We start from the raw sequence: 13,173 nt of genomic DNA on the forward strand, positions 1-13,173 counted from the left end.
TGCTTAAAGCTATTTTTTCCCAAAAAGTCAATCAATCCCGAACACCTCGGGAAGCGTGTCAATGGTCCCCTTAGATTAAAAGTGTTGAAAAGACTATAATAACCAAGCGGGTCATTAAAAAACCTGAATAGTCCGCTTAGACTGACCATCTGTGTGAGTACCATGACCCAAATTCGCGGGTCATAATGGGACCTATACTATCCCACCGATAGGCGAACCATTCCCGAAATAACAAATCATTTATAAAGTAAAGTAAAAGAATTGATTACATTTGCAACGTAATCCAACAGCTTAATTTAAATATATAAGTGCGGAAAGTAACTTAGTCAAATACATTCCCAAAAACCTGGTCTAACTCGTACACGAGCTTCTAATAGATATACATATGGATTGGGCTATTTCGTTTTGCAGCAATATATAAACATATGGATCGGGTTGTTTCATTCTGCAACAATATATATGCATGATGATAACACTGCGCCTATATGGACGGGCAGTATATTATATATGTATGTATATGTAACATGGTCTATTTTTCTAAAGCTGAGCATGCAAGACATCTGCCTTAAGAGGCATTCAGATGTACAGGTTATCTCTTTTATCTCATGTTTCTCAAATCTTTGTTATATTATTGTTCATGCTTTACATACTCAGTACATTATTCGTACTGATGTCCTTTTGCTTGTGGACGCTGCGTTCATGCTCGCAGATAGGCAGGGAGATGGATATGATCCTTAGGAGCTTCATCAGCGGATTCTCAGGAGCGCTCCATTTGCTTCGGAGCTGCGGTTTATTGATACTACCCTTTTGTGTACATGTTTGGGCATGGCGGGGTCCTGTCCCGTCTTCATGACTTCTAGTATTCGGTATAGAGGCTCGTAGACATATATGTGTGTGTGTAAAGTTAGACGTCTCATAACCCCATCGGGTTGTATTCTGTATATCATCTTTGTGGTCTTGTGGGCTTGTACATGTATATATATGGGGTGGATTTGATGATTATTGTGTAAATGAGTTTTATTTGAGAATTTATGCTCATTCAGACTATGCTAATTGTGAGTTCGATATGTGGTCCATAGAGATAAGTTTGGAAGAAGCATGCTAGGTGGTGCTCGGTAGGTTAGTTTCGGGTACCCGTCATGGCCCTCCGGTTGGGTCGTGATACATCTCGTATCTCATTTAATGCCTCACTACAATGAATATATCTATATGCATGGATAAGTACAACAAGCATGGTAACGTATGCCAACGAAGTCATGAAGTATGAGATAAATGAGTATACACCACAAAATTACATAAGATCAATTCAATATCAAGAATGATTCCACTTTCATGACGTATACGAAATATGGAGTGATGAATGTAAATGAATCAATATGTACACATATTAGTCAAACATGACTATCATAGCCCAAATAAGAAATAGCCATATCAACCTAGTGGATTTATGAACACGACCAATGATCGTGGGATTAACAAGCTTACCCCATCACAAGAATCCACTATGCGTTAATTACCCAAAAACATACACTGGTACCCACCCAAGTGTTCATCAAAATCACTAAGGTGGGACCCTCTTTCACACCCAATACCCTTTCAACATTTATAAACTATATAAGTCCTCCACTCGGAGTCTAAAAGAGTAAGCCGTAACCTACCTCGAAAGCAGAGCGAGAGCCACGAACACTCAAACCCGAGCCTTCCCCTTCTGAAGGGCCTCCGAATGACAAATGTATATCAAATACAAATTCTACAATAACGCACGAGTCCATAGACATCCATATTGCTATCGTAATAATTCGGGTCTAAAAAGTTACCTAACAAGGCAATCCCAAGTCCCTAAGGTTAATGCTGTAATTTCATTTTAAAATCAAGTTCAATATAGTGAAAATAGTATTCTACGAGGTTAAATGTGTCTAACGATACCCATATTGCTATACTTCTATTCGGAACTAAAAAATAAACCCAAAAAGGTAACCCCGGACCCCCAAGGACAAACTGAAATTTTATTTAAAAATCGCTTTACCCATAACTTATATAGCCTAAATCCAGAAAATCCATTCAAAAAGTCATCATCTTGATCCTCGAATCCATAATTTATCACTTTTCAACTTTTGGGTTCAGAACCTCAATTTCTACAAGCCAAACACGGAAAAAACAAATAACCAATGGAAATGAACATGGGAAAATACCAAAATAAAGGTTAGATATTTACCCCCTCGTTGAGACGAGACCAAAGTCATGAAAATCACCTCAAACGAAGCTTTAGAGCTCAAAATATGCTCAAAATACTAAGGTGTCGTTGGGCCATAAATACCAAAAATAAATTCACGTTTTTGGAATTTTTGAAGTTGGAATTGGAGTTGTGTTTGGCCATAGTTGTTGAAATTGTAGTTTTTGGTGAAATGTAGTGTAAAAAAGTGAATAAATTTTGAAAAACAAGCTTTTCTTGTTTTTGGTATTCTGGAATACGACTTCAAGTTGTAATCTGAATATTTATGGCCAAACGTCCAAAAGTAAAAAAAGTGAAAAAAAAATCCGGAAAAAAGTGAATAATTTTTATGGCCAAACGGCTACTAAATATTTCAGATCTGTCCAATTTAAACACTGGCAAGGTATTTTCCTTCTTCGTGATCGTGAAGCCTTTAAAACCAGCAACAACAAGTTTTAGAAAAATGGCCATATCTCCCCCATATGACGTCGAAATGCGACGATTCTTGTTGCTATAGAACCGAAATCATGATATGGATCTAACAGTTCAATCGAAACACAAATAAAATTTCGTTTGCTAGATATGGTACCCTTTATGCTCAAAATGACGTCGAAACCAAAAACAAACACCATAAAACCTAAACCCATTGGTAACTCATTGGAATCTAACCAAAATTTGTGAACAAGTCGAAAATTATCATACAAACATGCTCGAACTCTTAAAACATCCAAATGGGGCCATATTGACTCGATGTTGGCCGTGGTCAACTAAAAATCTTCTCAAAAGCCACTCTGGTCAAACTTTTTCATTTCAAAACTTAAGGATCTCCAAACTATCCCTTTTCTTACCCAAAACTCATCTGAAAGCCTCGAAAATCACGCTACCCATTCCTGCAAGTCATAAACATGAATACAAAGCTAATGGAACCAACAAATTTCCTATCCGGGTCTTATTTCTTCCCGCGACCATCTTTTCACCATAAACAGACATATTAAATACTAAAACTGACTTAATTGTCAAAAACCAACCAAACGAACTCTAAAATTAGCTTTGTTAATTTTTACAGGTCATAAATAATATTACAAATCTAACGAAATCTTCAGATCGCCAATCAAAGCACATTTTCCCAAAACAAATAATTAATCCAAATAATTAAATACCAGGATTTCCAAAATAAAACATTCTCCCAAAGTCAACCAAATGATATTCGTTTGACTTCAAATTTTACAAGCAATTCAAAATAATTATCACAGAGCTACTAGAATAGATGACAAGTAAAATAAAGCATCGGTTCTCAAAACGACCAACTTGATCTGTACGTCGAAGGTGAAAGGCTGTGCTAAGCTCCACCTGAGTACCTAATTCCTTTTGCATCGACCTCCAAAAGTGAGAAGTAAACTGTGTTCCCAATCCGAAATGATAGAACGGGTCATCCCATGCAAGCAAACTATCTACCGAATGTAGATTCTAACTTCTCTGAATTTTTGGTAGTTTGAACCGAAATGAAATGAGCCAACTTGGTCAACCGATCTACAATAACCCAAATAGCATCAAACTTATCAAAGGTTTGTGGTAGTCCTACGACAAAGTCCATAGTGATCCTCTCCCCCTTTCATCAGATATGGGCAACCTCTGAATCATACCAGTAGGCTTCTGGTCCTCATATTTCACCTGTTAAATATTCAAACACTGGGAAAAAAACTCCACTATGTCCCTCTTCATCCAACACCACCAATAATGTTTCTTTAAATCACGATACATCTTAGTAGCCCTTGGGTAAATTGAATATCTCTAACTGTGAGCCTCCTCCATGATCAATCTAGTCAAATCACTTGTCTGAGGTACTCAAATACGACCCTTGATTCTCAAATTACCCTCACCATCTAGAACTGCCTCCTTGGCCTCTTGCCGTAACACCTTATCTCGAATCTTGCATAATTTTCCATCATCAAGCTGTTGAACCCGAATCTGCTCAAATAAGGACAACCTCACCTCCACATAAGCTAAAACTCTACCTGACTCCAAAATATCAAACCTAACGAAATGATTGGTCAATGACTGAACATCCATAGCTAAGGGATGTTGTCCCACCTATAACTAGGCTAGACTAATGATACTTACCGCTTTCTGACTCAAGGCATCCATCACCACATTGGCATTGCCGGATTCATGTCTTAATCCTTGAGCAACTCCAACTATCTTTGTTGGCTCAAATTGATATTCCTCTGATTGAATATGCATTGAAGGCTGCAATGGTCCGTGAACACCTCACAATGGACCAAACAGAGAGAATGCCTCCAAATCTTCAAAGTGAACACCACCGCCGCCAACTCCAAATCATGGATGGGGTAGTTCTTCTTATGAACGTTCAACTGCTTCGAAGCATAATCTTTCACCTTACCTTTCTGTATCAATACACAACTAAGAAAAATCTGAGAAGTATCACAATACACGGTAAAGCCCTCTCCCTCCACGCCTAAAGTCAAAATAGGGGTGGTAGTCAACAAAGTCTTGATCTTTTGAAAGCTCGCCTCTCACTCATCAGACAACTGGAAGGGCATTTCCTTCTGAGTCAACTTAGTTAATGGAGATGCAATAGACAAGAATCCTCCACAAATTGCCTATAATAAGCCGCCAAACAAATGAAACTCTGAATCTCGGTGATCGAAGCGGTTCTAACCCAATCCCGAACCGCCTCAATCTTTTTAGGATCTACCATGATATCGTCATTAGACCCTACGTGTCCCAAAATTGCCACTGAATCAAGCCAGAACTCACATTTTGAAAACTTAGCATGTAATTGTAATGTGTCGTGGTATTACATTATATTTGATGTCTTTTTAGGTTAAGTTTTATTTGTTTGTAGGTAACTTTGTGTCGTTTCTTATGTTATTTGTTGGGTTATAGGTATTTTTGACATTGGATGGAAAAAATAGGAAAATTGTATAAAAGGATCCCAAGAGTGTGAAGTTTTGAGGACCAAATATCAAGAGAGGAATCAGAGAAGAAATACGGTCCGTAAAATATTACACTAATCGTAAGTCTACCGCAAAGCCTTAACACAACAGTGATCAGGAAAAGCGAAAGTACAGTAAAAAATCATGAACCATAAAGTAGTTCTACGGATCGTGATCCCACCGTCAATCAGTAACAGAACCATCTTCACGAAGAGCTAAATTACGGCAGAAAAGTACGGACCTTGTTTTTGCTCCGGTAGTGCCGAAAGTGGGATGAGCTCATGAGATGGAAAAAAAAGGAAGGGGTGGGGGTTTGATTACAAAAACCTGAATTTTGCAATTAAAAAAAGAATAAATTTTAACCAAAACGTGCCTCTTTTTTAATAACTTTTATATTTTGTGCATTAGCTCCCAGGGAGGCATTAAGTTTCATTTTTTATTTCATCAGGGGAGTAATAGGTCACCCGACTAGTTCAAGGGTGAAGTCGATTTTTTGGGTATAGTTCAAGGTGCAATCTATGTCTTTTGCCTAAACATAATTAATAACTGATATGATATTTAAAGTTTTTGAAAATGTTAATTGAAACAAATTTTTGTTTCTTAGTATAAGAGATGAACGAGGTATTAGTTTCTAACTCAAAATTAGGACCATTAACTAAAATTTACTCATTTATATAAAATATTGACGAATAATTTATTTTTGATTATTTCAGATTCTTGATTTTAAAAGCATATAAAATCTATAATAAATTTAAAGTTATTTTTGATATGTTTCTTTTTTTGAAAAAACTTCTAGGCTTATGATATGTGAGAATGATATGAAAATAGAATAGTGTTTTTTACAAATCTGAATAGTTGTAATAAATTTTTTCTTCGTTTTTGTCTGATGAAATAAAGTTTCCAATAATAATGAAACTAAATAAAATGAATAAAGATAATTTTAAGCTTTAATAAAAAGTTCATTCAACAAAATGAGACTTTACATATCAAAAGAAAAATAATTAAAAAAAAGAGCGATAGAATTTAATTTTTATACAATGCTATTGTTATTTTTTAAATTATTTAAAAAAGTGCATGCTATAATTAATATTAATTCAAGGTCGTTTTTGACATTTTAAAAATACAGGCATAATCCAATTCATTTGAAGCCATTGATTTAAGATCAAGGGGTTTTATTGTACCATTTAGAATGTGAAGGGGCATTGTTCTCCAAATTCAAAATGTTAAGGGGTATATCATGATGATCATAATATTGTCACGACCCATTTTACTTAGGCCGTGCGGGCACTTACCTTCCCACCTCGGTAAGAGAACCCTCAACCCAACAATGAATAAATATACGAAAGAATGAATTTAAAACAGCGGAATAGAACAAATACGTAAGTCTCACGATATATCTATATATAAGTAGTAGAAAGTGCGGAAGACAATAAACGCCCCCAGGGTCTAGTCTAGATAATACAAGATCCTCTAAGGAGAATAATACAATTTGGAATACTAATACATAAATGTCTATGTCTCTGAATAAAAATAGGACATATGATAGGAAGGTCTTCAAGGTCAGTGGACACCATGCTCATCCTGGAAACTCGAGAGAAAGCTGAAGCGTCGCTCAGCCACGGCTCACGAAAGTGGATTCGACCTGGTACTCTGCATTCATAAAAGCATGCAGCAAGTGCAGGTCAATACAAACAACAGTACTGGTAAACATCATCAGCCGACTAAGCATAGTTAACACAATTCAGATAATAAAGTAGATAAGCAAATAAACCAGCGTGACTCGCGAAGTCTAAGTGCCACAATGCAATGTCATGCAAATGAGGTGTACACATGTACTCCGGACGGAAATATCGACGTCTCGGTAGCACAAACCAGCGTGACTCGCGAAGTCTAAGTGCCACCCGTCCCGGATCTTTGCCCAACAGACAGAGGAGGCCCCGGATCTTTGCCCATAGGGGGTTCTCACAGGCACTACCCTAGGGGACTCGCGGAGTCCATGCACTAACAACGATTTCGGGATATCATCGGAATCGTCCATGCAACAACGATGCTGGAATAGATCATTGAACAACAACTATCTCACAATCACTCAAGTAAAAGAGTCTGTCAAATATCAGTTTCACACAATTAATGATTCCGGAATTGAATCTCGGACATCGGCCTTCTCACAATCACTCAAGTAAAGGAGTTTATCAAAATATCAGTTTACTCACTCAACGATACCGGATCATCACCGGGTATCGGCCATGCATCATGAATGTGAGAGAATGCGTGCAATGCGTATGTCAATCATCAACAATCAGGTTCAATATCACAAGTACCAACAATGGGGTATGCCAACAATGTATCATATCACAATACCAACAGTGGTATGCTAACAACATATCAATATCACATGTACCAATAATGGGTACGCTAACAACATATCCAAGTACAAATACCAACAACGGGTATGTCAATACTATCCAAATCAAGATGATAACACCGAATTCAATATTTAGCAACTACTCATAGAATCAAGCCAGCACAACAGCACAATTAAAGTACACATAACGGGGTGGCTAGTCCCAACACACACATCAGGGCCCAACCTAAGGCAATATCCAACCCGACTTCATACCCAAAAGTTCACGTGTTGTTTCCGACATTATAATCTAAATATGTACTTCGCTATACGAAGTCTCACCAAGGTAAGGCATAACCTACCTAGATTGCCGAACCGCAACACCAACAACTCACTCCTTTGCCTTGCCCTTCCGCTGAGCCTCAGAACTAACGTAGTCTAAGTATAATCGAATTCTATATTAGAAATCCTGAAGAATGATACTAATATTGCTATTATTTCAATTAGGTCAATTCTAAACCTAGAAATTGGGAAAACGCCACGAGGGCAAAATGGAAAATTCGGGAACAAAATATCAAATTAAGTACTAGGTAATCATAACCCAACCACTAATTTTTTATTTAACACAAGGATTAGCCTAATTTATGGTTTCAAGCAAAACCCCCAAATTGGGTATACACCCTAAGTCTTCAATTCTGAAGTTCAACGCTAAAAGTGGAAGATACATGCTTAATAAGCTTAGATTAGTCAATATCTAACATAAACATCACCAATTTATCAATAATAATCCTAGAGATAATGTTCTTCCAAAACCCTCTTTGAACTCCCATCACCATAGGTTTATTAAGGGAAAAGGGGAATCTAACATGATAATGAATTATAGGAAGAATGAAGAAATGGGCAAGATTTACCTCAAAAATTCTCCTCCCAATATCCCTAAGAACAGTTTCTTCAAGCTTAAATATCGAAATGGGACATAATGAGGGTCTAAGGGCTTTTAACACTTTATTAATGTCACTAAATGCCCGTCACCCGCTTTAGCGGTACTGGGACCGCCCCAACGATGCCGCTTCAGCGGTCACCTAACTGCTTCAGCGGTAATGACCAGAAGTCATTGCCGCTCCAGCGGCAGGGCTACCGCCGCTGCCGCGGTGCTGGTGCGCCAAAGTGGGTACCAGACACCAGAAAACTCCCAAAGTTTCACAATTCGATCTGATTTTTGGACTAGTTCCCGAGGCCATCTGCTTGTATACCATATACCTAGACACACATAAAAATGCACTACGAACGCGCCCGTGGCCTCGAAATTCCCAACGGAGGTCTCGTTGACCGAGTCAACCTCCGATACCTTAATCCCAAATTCCCAACCCAAGTCCTAAAATGCATCTAAGTGCATTGGGAACCGAACCAAATATACACACAAGCTCCAAACGACCACCCGAACCTCTCGAAATCGACGGAATTCCGACAAAGGTTCGTTTGCCCAAAAGTCAACTTTGGGTTAGCCATTTTTCACTTTAAGCAAATATTTTCGGAAAAGTTGCCTGAATCCGGTCTAGACACCTCGAGAAGCGTGTCAATGGTCCCCTCGGGTCAAAAGTGAGCTAATCAATGCTTGGGAACGACGAAAATGCCTAAAAGACTATAACGATTAAATGGTTGGTTACAAATATGGTATCATATATTAACCAAGTAGACTCTTAAATGTCATATGATTACAGTCTCTAAATGTTAGGACCACTATGGAAAAGTCATTATGAGATAATAAAAATTCTTTGAATTTCTTTTAATAATACTCTTGTTCCTTACCATTTTCTTGATGATGGTAAGGTAATAAGTACCATTCCTTTCTAGTCTAGATATGGATGGTAACAATTCAAGTATAGATACGTGTAATATCAAAATCAAAGACTCCTATTCATTTCTCACATTATAAATAGTAGCATGTTCTTCTCACTTGTCAGAATAAATATACAGATTCGCAAAAATTTATACTGTAAGCATTGCTGTCAAGGGTGTTTCAGTTCTTGTTTGCACACTCCTTATACTTCTCATAGGTATTTCAAACATGCATTAATTTCTCTATGTTATATTTCATACTTTTCATTCCCTTAATGAAAGACATGTTTGACTTTGTTTATTAGGAAATGTACTTGTGCGTACCTTTACTTAAATGTTCAAGAGGCTAGACTAATGTTATAATATGCTTTTTTTGAATCTGATTCAAGTGATACTAAAATGCAATTTTTTTATTTGTTAGAACTAATACGTCTTTGTTAAAAAATGTTGAAAAATTATTGATATCATTCAAGCATAAGATCATGCACATCTTTAAATAGTTAGATTTAAAACATCTAAACACTGATTAACAAAAATTCATACACACATGTGCACCACAGACACAGACACACACACATATATAACTTATGCACATTGCTGTGATTTTGCAGGTTACAATAACATAGCTGATGCATCAGTGTGTTGCCAGGATCACAAGCTTAGTCCATGTGTACATGGTAGAGATGATAATCCAGAGTTTGATGGCAAATGTTGGTTATTATGCATTAATGACTATGAGAATGGAGGTCAATGTATAAATAACAATACATGTCACTGCAAATGTTAGCTTCATTTCTACATAAAATTAAATATGAAAGATGGATTTGAATTTATTCATTAAAGGGCATTTTAGTCATTTTCTATTGGATTACAATGTATGTTTCAAATCGTTGAAGTATGTTTCCTTTTAACAAGATCCCGGTAAGTTATTCTCTCTAAGGTACGAGCCAAAAATTTGGTCATTATAATTAGATACATCTGGTCCTGGACAATCATTCAACTAAATAAAGAAAAAAATAGTTGAATAAATATCTCATTCTAAGTAGGCGTTTGGCTATAAAAACCAAGTATTTTTCACTTTATTTGGAATTTTGGAGTTGGAGTTGAAGTAGGGTTGAAGATGAAGTTGTATTTGGTTATAATTTTTGAAAAGGATATTTGGTAGTTTGAATGTATTGAAAGTGAAAAAAAAAAACCAAAACAAGGGTTTAGTTGTTTTTGAAATTCCAAATATGCTGATTTTCAAATAAAGTGAAGTAATTTTTAGAAAAAAAGTGAAAAAATTTCATGACCAAACGAGTCCTAAGTATTTCTTCCATTGTTTAGCCACGAATTAGTAAAAATTTATCAAACACAATATATTAGTTATGAGAAATTTAGTGACAGATTATAGACAAAGGTCGAAGCCAGCTAATCCTTTTTTTTTTTTAATAATGGGTAGCCCCAAAAACATTATGTATTTGAAATTTCAATTTTCTTTAGTGGCTCATGATTTATCCTTGTGGTACTTTCAGTTACAATTTACAACTTCAATACTTTTTCTTGGGGCCTACACGTTTCCTAAATTAGTTCCACAAATAGATTTGGATATTTCATTTATGCTATTGCGTACATTATATTGTTACTTTAAGTTAATTTAGCAAATATAATAACAGAATAGAAGCTCAAGTTTCACTTAGTAGGTAATTTAGGTTGAGTATAAATCACATCCCACCCTAGTTTGCAATCGTGAACTGGATCTACCAGGATTACATTCTTCTGATCATCTCGTATAATCTAAAATCTACTCCGCATGTCTACTCGTTCTCCCAAGTATCCTCCTCGACCAGATGATACCTCAATTGAACCTCCACCGAAGCTATCTCTTTTGATCTCAACTTCCTAGCCTGCCGATCCAAAATGGCTACCGACTCCTCCTCATAAACTAGATTTTGGTCAAGCCACACCGAATCCTAATCGATCACATGAGAACCATCCATGTGGTACTTCTTCAGCATCGAAACACGAAACACTGGTAAACACCCGAAAAACCATGAGGTAAGGCTAACTCATACGCTGGACAATCTCAAAGAACCCAATAAACCTCGAGCTTAACTTAACCTTCTTTCCAAACATCGTCAAGCCCTTCATGAGTGAAAACTTCAATAAAATCTCTCTCCAACCATGAACTTCAAATCACGAATCTTCCGATCCGCATAATCAACTTAATTAACATTGTGTAAGGAATGTCTCAACAAATATGTACCTGAAAGCCTAACCTCAAATGCATCAAACCAACCAATCAGAGAACGACTTCTCTTACCATACAAAGCCTCAAATAGTGTCATTAATGATCGAATGATAACTGTTGTTGTAAGCAAACTCCGCTAAAATCAAGAACTGATCTCAATGACTACAAAAATCAATAACACAAGCCTACAATACATCCTCCAAAACCTGAATGGTCCGCTCGAATTGACCATCTATGTGAGTGCCACGACCCAAATTCGCGGGTCATAATGGAACCTATACTATCCCATCAATAGGCGAACCATTCCCAGAAATAACATATCATTTATAAAGTAAAGTAAAAGAATTGATTACACTTGCAATGTAATCCAACGGCTTAATGTAAATATATAAGTGCGGAAAGTAACTTAGTCAAATACATTCCCAAAAACCTGGTCTAACTCGTACAAGAGCTTCTAACAGAATTTTTAAATAGAAGATGGACAGTACAACATAAATAGAAAGATCCATGGCTGTGGGTCCAACTGTAGCTCACCTTAGAATCTGGAGTAAGATAACCTTGGGATCAGCCACAGGGTTTGAAATTGGAGCATGTGTCTGTATCTGTACCCAAAAAGTGCAGCATGTGTATTATGAGTACAAACCACAAGTACTCCATAGGTATCATAGGCCGACAATCAAGGAATCAAACATAGAGTATATAAATATTGAAAACACACTTCAAAGGAACAATAAAGCCCACATTTCTCAATTTTAACCTCTTTGTCATACTTTACCAAGTCTCATGAGTAATCATATAATCATGTATGAGTGCAAATCAAATGAATGGATGAAATAAACTGGACAATTTCATACCCAATACACACATGCTATAAGCCATGCCTTATAGTCATGACCCATAGGGGACTCGCGAGGTCCATATACCTCTCAACTTCATCCGGTATTTACCCTCAGACTGGGTGAGAACTGTATTATAACATATCATATTAACTCAGCTCTTATCATAACACCCAGAACAATTTCACTTCAGCTTAATCACATCAATCTTACCTCTTTCTCGGTCTGGTAGGACCATCTCGTATCTCATTTAATGCCTCACTACAATGAATATATCTGTATGCATGGATAAGTACAACAAGCATGGTAACATACGCCAACGAAGTCATGACGTATGAGATAAATAAGTATACACCACAAAATTACATAAGATCAATTCAATATGAAGAATGATTCCACTTTCATGACTTATACGAAATATGGAGTGATGAATGTAAATGAATCAATATGTACACGTATTAGTCAAACATGACTATCATAGCCCAAATAAGAAACAAACATATCAACCTAGTGGATTTATGAACACGACCAATGCCCATGGGCTTAACAAGCTTACCCCATCATAAGAATCTACTATGCGTTAATTACCCAAACAAATACACCGGTACCCACCCAAGTGTTCATCAAAATCACTATGGTAGGACCTCGTTTAACACTCAATACCCTTTCAACATTTATAAACTATATCAGTCCTCCACTTGGAGTCTAAAAGAGTAAACCGTAACCTACCTCGAAAGCCGAGTGAGAGCCACGAA

The sequence above is a fragment of the Lycium barbarum genome, chromosome 7, assembly GCF_019175385.1.
Source record: "Lycium barbarum isolate Lr01 chromosome 7, ASM1917538v2, whole genome shotgun sequence".
NCBI classification, from domain to species: domain Eukaryota; kingdom Viridiplantae; phylum Streptophyta; class Magnoliopsida; order Solanales; family Solanaceae; genus Lycium; species Lycium barbarum.